The 12,386-nt window shown below is 44.8% G+C and overlaps 1 protein-coding gene across 9 annotated transcripts in view; it reads right to left on the reverse strand.

Moving 5' to 3' along the window:
* MYOF (myoferlin) overlaps nucleotides 1-12,386 on the reverse strand; it is a 170,483-nt gene that overhangs the window by 149,381 nt on the left and 8,716 nt on the right. The gene's annotated exons all lie outside the window — the stretch shown is intronic.

Raw genomic sequence — 12,386 nt, forward strand, 5'->3', positions numbered from 1 at the left:
CCAGACATGTGTTAATCCTCCACAAACATCATTTCATTTAATCCTTCTAGCAAGGTGAAGAGTAGGCACCATTCTTAATCCCAATTTGCAAATGAGCAGAGCAAGCCCAGGATGGTTAGATAACCTGGCCAAGATCACAGAGCTAGAAAGAAACCCTCTAACCCAAGACTAATCTAACCCTAACTTCCTATTTCTCTAGCTAATAAGGAAAGATTAAGAAGTTGGCATTAGCTCCTACCTTTCTGGAGAAATCCAGCTCAATCCCTTCCAAGAAGGAGACTCTGATTTTTATCAAAATGTGTACACAGTATATTTTATTGAAAGCCTATTCTCACACAAAAACATGTCAGCCCCCCCCCAAAAGGGCATAAATTCCTATCTTCTCAGCAGCCACAAAGTCATACATTTAGATTATTCAATTATTCAATTCAACCTGTTTGTTTTTTTTTTTTTTTTAAAAAGGTCTCAGTTGCAGGTGCTAACCATCAGATTAAATTACAGGAAACTTCTTCCCCTTCCCACATCCCCTGCCTCCCCCTGTTCCCATCTCTACTGCTATGAAAATGACTATTTCTTTTTTTTGGAAAGGAGTTAAATGCTTTCAACCCAGAACATAATAACTGATTCTAATGCAAAATACACTCTGGACCATGACTCAAAGTATTCTTTGAGACATTTCCTGTTTTTTGATTAGCTACACTTGCTTCTCTCTCAGTTCTGTGAAGGTCACCATTGCAACAATTAACCCTCATGCCAACCTCCCAATAAGGCTTCCTGGAGAAGTGAACAAGCACTCCTGGCCAAGCCTCCACGCCCTCTTCCACAGAACCATTTCCTTTGCTGGTCACCTACCAAACAGCATGCTGAACTCTTATTAAAAAGGAGGGAGGGGAGGTCCCGATGTGGAGCAGTGGGTTAAGATCCGACTGTAGTGGTACGGGTTGCTGCAGAGGCACAAGTTCAATCCCGGGGCCAGAGCAGTGGGTTAAAGAATACAGTGTTGCCAGCTACAGCTCGAATTCAATCCCTGGCCCAGGAACTTCCATATGCCACATGTGTGGCCATTAAAAAAAAAAAAAAGGATAGAAAGAAAAGAAAGGAAAAAGTGAGGAGTTCCCATCACAGCTCAGCAGAAAACAAATCAGATTAGCATCCATGAGAATGAAGGTTCAATCCATGGTCTCGCTCAGTGGGTGAAGGATCCAGAATTGCAGTGAGCTGTGATGTAGGCTGACAGCTGTAGCTCCAAATTGACCCCTAGCCTGGGAACCTCCATATACCACTGGTGTGGCCCTAAAAAAAAAAGGAAAAGGTGAGAGGGACACCATGACTCATTAAGACCGGATTGATACATCCATGCTGAGAGGACGGGAATGATGGTTAATTTTTGTCAACTTCACATGCACCCGCATGTTCACTGCAGCACTATTCACATGGAAACAACCTAAATGTCCACCGACAGATGAATGGATTAAGAAGATGTGGTATATATACACAATGGAATAATAGCCATAAAAAGAACAAAACAATGCTATTCACAGCTATGTGGATGGAACAAGAAACTCTCATACTAAGGGAAGTAAGTCAGAAAGAGAAAGACAAATACCATATGATATCACTTATATCTGGAATCACTTTTCCACAGAAAAGAAAATCATGAACTTGGAGAACAGACTTGTGGTTGTCAAGGGGGAGGGGGAGAGAGTGGGATGGACTGGGAATTGGGGGTTAATAGATGCAAACTATTGCCTTTGGAATGGATAAGCAATGAGATCCTGCTCTATAGCACTGGGAACTATATCTGGTCACTTATGTTGGAGCATGATGGAGGATAATGTGAGAAAAAGAATGTATATATGTATGTGTGACTGGGTCACCTTGCTGTACAGTAGGAAATTGACAGAGCACTATATACTAGCTATGATGGAAAAAATAAAAATCATTAAAAATTTTTTTTGTCACCTTAGCTAAGCTATGGTATCAGTTGTTTGGTCCAACACTAGTCTAGACATTGCCATGAACACTATTTTATAGACGTGATTAATATTTACAACCAATTATCTTTAAGTAAAGCAGATTACTCTCCGTAAGGTGGGTGGGCCTCATCCAAATAGCTGAAGGCCCTAAGAGGAAAAACGGAGGTTTCCTGGAGAAGGATTTCTGCCTCAAGACTGTACCAGAAATCCTGCCCAAGTTTCCAGCCTGCTGACCCGCCCTCTAGATTTCAGACTGCAACATCAGCACTTACTGAATTTCCAGCCTATTGGCCTGCCCCACAAATTTCAGACTTGTCAGTCCCTAGAGTTACATGAGCCCTCCCTTTCTCCTCTATTTCTCTCCATGTGCACACACACACACAGAGACACACACAGACACACACATATCCTACTGGTTCCAGGGAACCAACTGATAACGCCAGGTGCACTTGGAAGTAACAGCAAATACAATTTACAAAAAGTAAATACAGTGGTAACACATTTCACATGCTTCCAAAGATACACCATCTCAGTTGATCCCAACAATCCTGCAGGGAGGACGGTTTTTCTGACTGGACTGTCAAATCAATGAACTCTATTTCTCTGAGCTATTATCTCAGGAAGACATAAGATTCAACCATGGAGCTTGGAGTTCCTCTCATGTGAACTGAATGTAGACTAGGTGATCTCAGAGTTCCCACTGTGGCACAGTGGGTTGATGATTCGGCTTGTCTCTGTGGAGGTGTGGGTTTGATTCCTGGCCCAGTGCAGTGGGTGAAGGATCCTGCAATGCTGCAGCTACAACACAGGTCACAGCTCTGGTTTGGATTTGATCCCTGGCCCAGGAACTTCCATACGCTGCAGGTGCAGCCAAAAAAGAAAGACAAAGATAAAATAAAATTAAAAAAAAAATAGACTGGATGATCTTTAAGTTTTCCTCCAGGTCCAGTAGAACATGTGCCTTATGCAATTCCCCAGTCCTGACTGGTTAGACTGATGTGTTACTGAAATGGTGCCAGGAAAAGTGGGGGTGCAATTTACAAAGTTTCCATAAGTAATTCAGCTCTTTGGTAGACAAAGTAGATCAGTCATGCATCTAAACTTGACCTCCCATTCAGAAATGCTTCTACATCTTCTCCAGGTCCCAGAGAAACATTCACCGACATACACAAAGACACCCATTATTTGGTCTAAAATTTCACAGACACCTCCCACCAAAGCCCTTCCATGCATGGCTGACAATTCTGAACTAGTCACTGTTTCCAGTGCTTCCCACGACTATCTCAGTTCATCTTCCTAAAAACCATAGGAGGTTAACTTCAATTATATGATCATCTCAGTCACAGAAGAAGAAACCAAGACAAGAGGGTAAGCAACTTATCAGAGGTCACACAGCTAGTAAGTGGTGGAGTAAACTCAGGTAGACAGAGACACAGAGCAATTTCGATAACTGGGAGATTGAAACCAGACAGTGACTCCTTAAAGGCTGGGACTGTAGTTTATTAATATTAATCCCCCAGAGTCATTTCTCCATGATTTGAGTGAACTAGACTTGATAAACTAATATAAGTATTACTAAAGTTGCCTTATCGATTAGGTAAGAGAATGAACACAAAGTGCTCAGCACACAGTTCCCAGTGCACAGTAAGCACTAAACCAACAGGGGCTACTATTTCTTCTTACAGCAGCTGAGCAGCACCCGGTGGGGACCCCAGGAGGTTTCCCAGGCTGTGCATCCCTCCCTGGAGGGTGAGGCCCCAGTGACTAAAGGAAGTGCCCAGTGGCCTGGCACAGCCCTGGTGAAGCATTCTCTCATGTGGCTCCATTCCAGGCCTCTAAGGTCTGCCAGAGGCAGCTGGCAAGTGTGTAGTGCTTGCTCCTTCCTGGCAGTAGGCCTGGCAGCTTCCAGCACCTGGAAGAACCTCCACAGGAACTAGGAGGTAGTAAAGGCTCTGGGAAGGGCCAGCAGGAGACTACTCTGCCCTCAGTTCTTGGAGGGACCCAGGGGAGCATGGAGACGGTGGCCCAGCCAGGTAAGTCTTGCTGAAGGAGTGTCTCTGACTTTTTACTTCCTGGCTGGGCTACTGCTCCAGGAAATGTTGCCAAACAAGTTCTAGGGAAAAGTTTTGGCCAAATGGCAACCAGAATACAAAGCGAGGTTGTTTTGTACATTTCTGAAACAGTCACTGATATCACTGATAAAAGGAATGCGGGGACGAAAAGGCAGGCTGGGTTATCGCCCCACTTTCCGCACCCAGTGCCCCAGTGGCCTCAAGACCCACCCCTTCAGGCACACAAACTCTTGAATCAAAACCAGTCCTCAAGAGAGCTGTGGTGAAGCCCAGTCCACCTGAAAGACCCACACAGAATCTACTTCCTAAAAGCTGACCCTGGGATGAGGTCACATCTCACCTCTGCCAACTGCCCGGTCACGGGTGGAAGGAGCCCAGGTGTGCCAGGCACCTGGATCAGCTGCCTTGGCGAGGACTGAACCATGGGCCTCTTTGGATTCTTCATTTATTCTGTGTGTGAGCGTCTACTCCGTGCCGGGCACTTTAAAAACATTCACGTCTAGGAGTTCCCATCGTGGCACAGTGGTTAACGAATCCAACTAGGAACCATGAGGTTGTAGGTTCGATCCCTGGCCTCGCTCAGTGGGTTAAGGATCTGGCGTTGCTGTGAGCTGTGGTGTAAGTCTCAGATGTGGCTTGGATCCCGAATTACTGTGGCTGTGGTGCAGACCATCAGCTATAGCTCCAATTCAACCCCGAGCCTGGGAACCTCCATGTGCTATAGGTGTGGCCCTAAAAAGCAAATAAATAAATAAATACAAATTAAAAAAATAAAAACATTCACTTCTAATCCTTACAAGGGAGGTACTAATATCCCCATTTTGCAGATGTGGAAACTGAGTTTCAGGGATATTAACTGACTTGCCCAAGATCACAGAGCTGAGCTTCAGGCCCAAGCCTGCCTCATTTCCAAACCTGTGCTCTTCCACCTTGGGCTGATGGTGCCAGGCAACCTGACCCATTTTTACCGCTTATCAGCTGGGTGACCCTGGACACTGACTCCAACTCTCTATGCCTAGATTTCTTTATTAATAAATATGGGGACTTAATGCCTAGAAGTCATAGCCCCCAAACTCAGGCTTATAATAATCCATGCACTCTTCTAAGGGCTTTGTATGTTACCTGTTGCTATTATTATCTTTACTTAAGCCCAAAAGCACAAGAAAATTAAGTAGCTTGTCCAGGATCACCTGCTAGTAAGAAACAAAGCCAGAATCTTGATGCAGGTGTCCTGGTCCTAAGACTCAACTTTTCGCATCTCTGACTAGCATGTTTCATGAGACATAATTTTCTAGATACTAAATTAAAGCTGGTACTCAGCAGAGTCACTTTGACACTGCTTGAGGGGACGAGGAGTTCCCAGAGTTTCAAAAGGGCCCCTGGAGGCCTCAGCATCCTGGATAAGGGGATGAAGAAGGCCACCTTGCAGGGTTGTATTGAGGATCAAAGAAGAGAGCACGAAAGTGCCAGAACACAGGGTGCACGTCTACAGGTAACATAACGGGTAGGCTTAGAATCAGTTCATAAATGGCCTCCAACACACAACATGAAGAGGATCCAGTTCCTCTGCCCTCCCTGACTCCAAGAGATAGTATCTGGAGAAAACAGTCACCGAAAACAACTTCAAGAGAAGCACAAAGGACTGAGTCAAAGGCTTGCTAATGCCACCCTGTCCCTCCTGGGCAACAATTTTAGCTGAATTACAACACTCAGCTTCAGACCTTGGTGTCCCATAATGAATAAGCAATCTCTCTTTTTTGCTTGTTAGGGTCGTACATGTGGGATATGGAAGGAAGTTCCCAGGCTAGGGGTCGAATTGGAGCTACAGGTGCCGGCCTATGCCACAGGCACAGCAACGCAGGATCCGAGCCAAGTCTGTGACCTATGCCACAGCTCACAGCAATGCCAGATCCTTAACCCACTGAGGGAGGCCAGGAATCAAACCCGCATCCTCACGGATACTAGTTGGGTTTGTTACCACTGAGCCATTTGATGGGAACTCCAGCAATCTCTTTAAGTTGGATTCTGGCCATGGCTAGCAGTTTAATCCACTGCATTCAGCCCTTCCTCCTACAGTGAGTGTGGCTTTGGCCTTGGGCTCTTGCACAAGTTAAGCTGGTCAGTTGCTGCAGGTATGAGGGAGAGCTGGGAAGTCAGCATGTCCGTGGACAGCTGCTTGTTAGGAGGGGATGGAGGGTAGATTTAATGCAAGAGAGACGCCAAGCATAAAGAAAGCCAGACAGGCACAGTGTGATGCAAAGTGCATGGGACGCAGAGTCTAGGGTCTGGGGTTCTTGTCCTTGCCTCTTCCTGGTCACCCAGCTTAGGCCATTCTTGTTGTCTCTGAGACTCAAAGTCCTCATCTGTGAAATTCATGTAAACAATACCTGCCTTGGACACCTGTCATCGTTGTTGTGAAGAACAAATGCGATCAAGACAAGCTAAAGGCTTTCTACACTGACAGTGCCCTGGGAGGAGGCTCCTTCCTCAGGGCACATCACACATGAGAGGCCACATTAAGGTGGCCAGCACATTGGGAAAAATCAGGGGGCATCTGAAGCCCCAGACAAAGTCTCTGAAGCTAGAGGTGTCTGGCTTAAAAAGGACCACTGCCCCTTTGGCCCTGACACTGGTCTAACCAGATGCCCTCAGGACTGTATTTGTCCAAGGAAAGATCCTGGATTGTCAGCCTTAGAGAGCTTATCCCTAAGCCCAGGAGCACTAACTATCCCAGGGTGGGTCAAATGCAGATGTGGCCAAGGCCCAGCCTCAGGACACAGGGATGTTACAGCTTCAAGAGTGGGTGTGTGAATCCCAGTTCCACCTGGAACCTGCTTTGGGACCTTGAACAAGGCAACCCACCCTCTGCAAAACTTAGCCTCTTCAGCTATAAAATGAAGGACTTCATTTTTTGGTGGGAGTTAAATGAATGAATACATGCAAAGCTTTTGCTGCAAATGCTTTGCTCATCATCAATATAACCTGCAAAAATAATACCTCCTTTCCAGGAGTTTGTTTGTTTGTTTTTGCCTTTGTCTTTTGAGGACCGCACCCTCAGCATATGGAAGTTCCCAGGCTGGGGTCTAATCGGAGCTGTAGCCACCGGCCTACACCACAGCCACAGCAATGCCAGATCTGAGCCAAGTCTGCGACCTATACCACAGCTCATGGCAACGCTGGATCCTTGACCCACTGAGCAAGGCAAGGGATCAAACTCACAACCTAATGGTTCCTAGTCAGATTCATTTCCACCGCGCCACGATGGGAACTCCTCCTTTCCAGGAGTTTAAACTCATTTAACTCTCTCTGAATTCACTCAACTCTTGCTGAATCTACAGCTGGACTATAAGCTGTGTGCAGGCAGCGGCCAAGTCAGGTTTGTTCCCCATTTGACTCAGTGCTGAGCCCACAGCTTGGCAGAGTACACTCTCGACCAATATTTGTTAAATGAGTTTATGCTTGAGAAGAGCAGTAGGAAGAAACAGCAGCAAAAAAGAGGATGGAGAGAGACAGGGACTGTCCAGGGACTGATTTCCAACAATGAGGAAAGGTAAGCAAAAAATAACTTTAAAAAATAATGAATAATAATGAATAAGAGAAGGGATTTTTTTTTAAATTTATAAGCTCTGCTATTAGGATGAAAAGATGATGAACCAAAAAACTAAGAAATGGAGACTCACCCTGTCATTCAAATATTAGGAACTTAATACTTTATTCATTTATTTAATTTATTTTGTCGTTTTAGGGCTGCACCTGAGGCATATGGAGGTTCCCAGTCTAGTGGTAAAATCAGAGCTATAGCCTCTGGCCTACACCACAGCCACAGCAATGCCAGATCCGAGCCATGTCGGCGACCTACACCACAGCTCATGGCAATGCCAGATCCTTAACCCACTCACTTAGTGAGGCCAGGGATCAAACCTGTGACTTCACAGATGCTAGTCAGATTCCTTTCCACTGAGCCATGATGGGTCAGGACCTTAATACTTTACACATAATAAATAAGAGTTGTGGTCTCCACTAATAAAGTGGCTCCTGCTTAACTATCAGGGGAATTGATTCATTGCAAAGTTATGTTGTCTCTGAGCTTCTGAGTCACAGAAAGTCCTAAAGGTTTTCATTACCCTGTGGAAACTCACCCCAGGGGGGCTGGGTTTTGTTCTTTCTTTCTCTTTCTTTCTTTCATTCGTTCGTTCTTTCGTTCTTTCTTTCTTTTCCTTGTTATTCTTTTGTTCTTGGTACTTGTTCTTTCTCTTTCAGACTGGGTCCAGATGATCCCAGCACATGGAACAACTCAATCCATTCAAAGTGAGGAGGAAGGGTTCATAATTTGACTTGGCTGTCTTAAGCACACATTATGTTTTATCTCTGCAGCCATGATGACCTCCAGGAAGACACACAGAGGCTCTGGAATCAGGGAGTCCTGAGTTGCACCCTGACCCGAACCTGCCTCAGTTTCCTCATGGGTAAAATGAAGATCATAACAAGGCCCACTTCCTAAAAAGACCGTGAGGACTAAATCAGATAATGCATGCGGGTATGAGCATAGCGTGTGAATTTAGTAAATGGTGGGGGTACAGTATACAGTTGTTACCATGCCAACATCTCCAGAAGGCCTAAGTACCAACAATCACTTAAAGCATTTTCCATGTGTTTTTGTTTTCTCAATTATTCTCTGAGGTCGGGACTATTATCCACTCCAGGCAACAGTGAGTGAGAGGACGTTGTGGATGCTTAACCCCTGTGGCTGTTCTCCTACTCTCTGGGTGGTCCAGTACGGTCATTGATAACTTTATGTGTCCATGTCTACTGAAAGTGATTTAAATTCAATAATATTAATAATTCAATTCATCAAGTCACACTGGCTGCATTTCAGTGATCAGTATCCACAGGTGGCTAGAGGCCATCATAGTGGACAGGGCAGATCTTGAATATCCCCTCCATCATAGAAAGTTCAGTCTATGTGAGTGACCTATATGAGTGTCCATCACTATGTGACATGTCTATGTGAGTGTCCATCAGACACTCTGCTCTAAATAATTGAGCACACGGTAGCCACACAAATAAATGACTAATGCATTTTTTAAAAATTTATCCCCCGCCCCTTTTATTGGCTGTGCCCACAGCATGCAAAAATACCTGGGCTAGGGATTGAACCCGAACCACAGCTGAAACCAGAGCCACAGTACTAACAACACTGGATCCTTAACCCGCTGGGCTGCTAGCGAACTCCTGAATTTTTTTTAAAAATTAGTAAAATAATCTGTTTTCTTTTCACCAAAATGACTAGTTGTTTTGACAAAATACGAACATCATCTAGACTTCTTTTCTAGACTTGTAGTTTCACTTTCTAAAAGGAGAACAGTTTCTGCATCAATTATCTTCATCCAATTTGCAAACTTTTTTTTTGCTTTTTGCTTTTTAGAGCTGCACCCATGGCACATGGAAATTCCTAGGCTAGGGATCGAATCAGAGCAACAGCTGCCAGCCTACACTATAGCCATAGCAACACCAGATCCAAGGTGCGTCTGCAATCTACACCACAGCTCACAGCAACACCAGATCCTTAACCCACTGAGCGAGGCCAGGGATCGAACCCACATCCTCATGGATCCTAGTTGGGTTCATTAACCACTGAGCCACAAAGGGAACTCCCTGAAAACTTTTTATTTCCTGAGTCCCTAACCTAGCCAACTAATTTTTCATTTTGCAATGTGCAAAGAGAGGCAGACTTCAAGAGGCGAGGTACAGATAAATATCTATTTTTAATTCAGATACCTTAAATATATCATCTCATTTGACTTTTATAACCTTCAAGGGTAGGTCTTATACCTACCTCAGAGCTAGGAAAACTGAGATTCAGAGAGGTTTCTTCCATTAATTAGACCAATGCTCTAATGTCAAGGTCAGAGGCAGGCTAGGGTTCCCCAGCCTTCCAGCTTCCTATGAGATGCAGCTTAATGGAGCCCAAAGAGCATGTGGAAACCCTGAAGTCCTAAATACTCAAGACCAGTTTTGTAGTTTGTGGGCATGGCGATACGGTTTCATTTGGTCCTATCTGGTCCCCTTTGAACTGTGAGACCTTGAACTGAATGAATGAAGGGAGGAGTATCATTTATTAGTCATCTACTATCTGCCGGGCATTGAACTAGATGCTAGAGAAAGAGACATGGTCCCTGCCATTATGAAGCTTCCAATCTGATGGAGGAAGCAGAGAGAAATCAACTAAGAGAGAAAATACATAAGTACGTGTTCCAATAGGTGCCATGAAGGAGTACAGGATGTTGGGTGAAAGAATTAAAGGGCTCCTGATCGAGGGCTACTCTGACCTCCCAGGATGTGCTTCTGGGAGAAGCAGGCTGGTCTCTGGTTCCAGCCTTGCCCTAGGGAGCCCAAGCCAACTGGAAGACCTGGTACTGAATGAGATCACTTGCCTTCCTCTGCTGTGGCTCCTACAATAACCTTGGCTACACAGACCTCACAAGGCCAGGGCTTCAGTGGCTGAGTGGCCACCAGGCTCTCAGGCTGCTGCTGGGCCCCTGCCAGGATGGCTTCTGGTCACAGGAGGGCTGCCTCTTGCTGGCCACTGAGGCTGCAGAATCACTGAAGTGATTCTATTTTTTTTTTTTTTTTTAAGAGCTGCACCTGCTGCATATGGAAGTTCCCAGGCTAGGGGTGAAATTAAAGCTGCATCTGCCAGCCTATGCCACAGCCACAGCAATGCCAGATCTGAGCTGAGTCTGAGACCTACACCACAGCTCACCACAACGCTGGATCCTTAACCCACTGAGCGAGGCCAGGGATCAAACCCGCATCCTTATGGTTACTAGTTGGGCTCATTACTGCTGAGCCACAAATGGGAACTTCCCACTTCAGTGATTCTCATTTTGAGTTAATGAGGCAAGTGTGAGCTGAATATCCAAGTCAAGAGAGATTTGCTAACAATCTACCCATTAGGGTAACTATTAACTCCAAGCAAACAAACAAACAAATTAAAAAATCAGAAATTAACAAGTGGTAGTGAAGACTGGAAACTTTTTGCACTGTTGGTGGGAATGCAAAATAGTGCAGCTACAATGGAAAACAGTATGGTGGTATCTCAAAAAATCAAACACAGAAAAAAAAATTTAAACACAGAATTACCAAATGATCCAGCAATTCCACTTCTAGATATAAACTTGAAAGAACTAAAAGCAGGAACTCAAACAGTATTTGCACACCCAAGTTCATAGCTTGATTCACAATAGCTGAAAGGTTGAAGCAACTTAAGAGTCCACTGACAGATGAATGGACAAACAAAATGTGGTGTAGACATGCAATGGAGTATTAGCCTTAAAAAGGAAAGGGATTCTGACACATGCTATGACATAGATAAAACTTGAAGACATTATGCCAAGTGAAATAAATAAGCCTGTCACAAAAGGACAAATATTGCATAATTCCACCCATATGAGGTACTCAAGAGCAGTCAAACTCATAGAGACCAAACGTAAAATGACAGTTGCCAGGGGCTGAGGGTAGGGGAAAATGGGGAGTTATTATTTAATGAGTATGGAGTTTGTTTGGGAAGATGAAAAAGTGAACAATGTGAAAGTACTTTATGCCTTTCAACTGTACCTTTAAAAATGGTTTAAAAGATAAATTTTATGCTATGTTCATTAGATCACAATTAAAAGAAAAAAAAAAAGAAGCTGCTATGTGCCTTGTTGAGAGGCTATGATGTACTCTCACACATGAATCAGACATGGCTCTGCCTTCAAGCTGCTTGGGTGCCATCGCCAAAGGGCATCTCATTTATCCATGTAAGCCTGGGCAACACCTCAGATGTCCCCCAGGGTTCTGTAGGTTCCCCGAGCAATGGGGAAGGAGTAGAGCATAAAAGGGGCAAGAAATCAGCATTTGCCACATAGCTACTATGTGCCAGGCACTATGATAATGTTTTAGATACTTTATCACTGTTGATCCTTGTAATATCCCTGTAAGGTCATATAATTCTCCCCACTTTATAGGCGAGTAAACAAAGGCTCAAAAATATAGCTGCCCCAGAGATCTAGCTCCTAGTGATAAAGTCAAGAGAAGACACTTAGGTTCTGCTCAGTCCAAAGCTCATCCCTTTTCACATACGGCGTTCATTTCGGAAGGAAGGGGGCCCCTTAACAGAGGGGCACGGGTCAGGTCAGATTACACCTTAAAGACGGACAGAAGTAGGTCTAATCCCCAAAATGGAGGGAGCTAAGCAGGATGGTTCATGTTTTGAGCCCTCAGAAGTTTACCTTGTGCCTCAGACGCATCTGAGATCCCCGCTGGGTCTCTCCGGGGCGGCTGTATCCCTTGGCAC

The sequence above is a fragment of the Sus scrofa genome, chromosome 14, assembly GCF_054392235.1.
Source record: "Sus scrofa isolate SSC_HxYL_T2T_F1_AM1 chromosome 14, Sscrofa_HxYL_maternal_Yorkshire_Landrace_v2.0, whole genome shotgun sequence".
Classification (NCBI taxonomy): Eukaryota; Metazoa; Chordata; class Mammalia; order Artiodactyla; family Suidae; genus Sus; species Sus scrofa.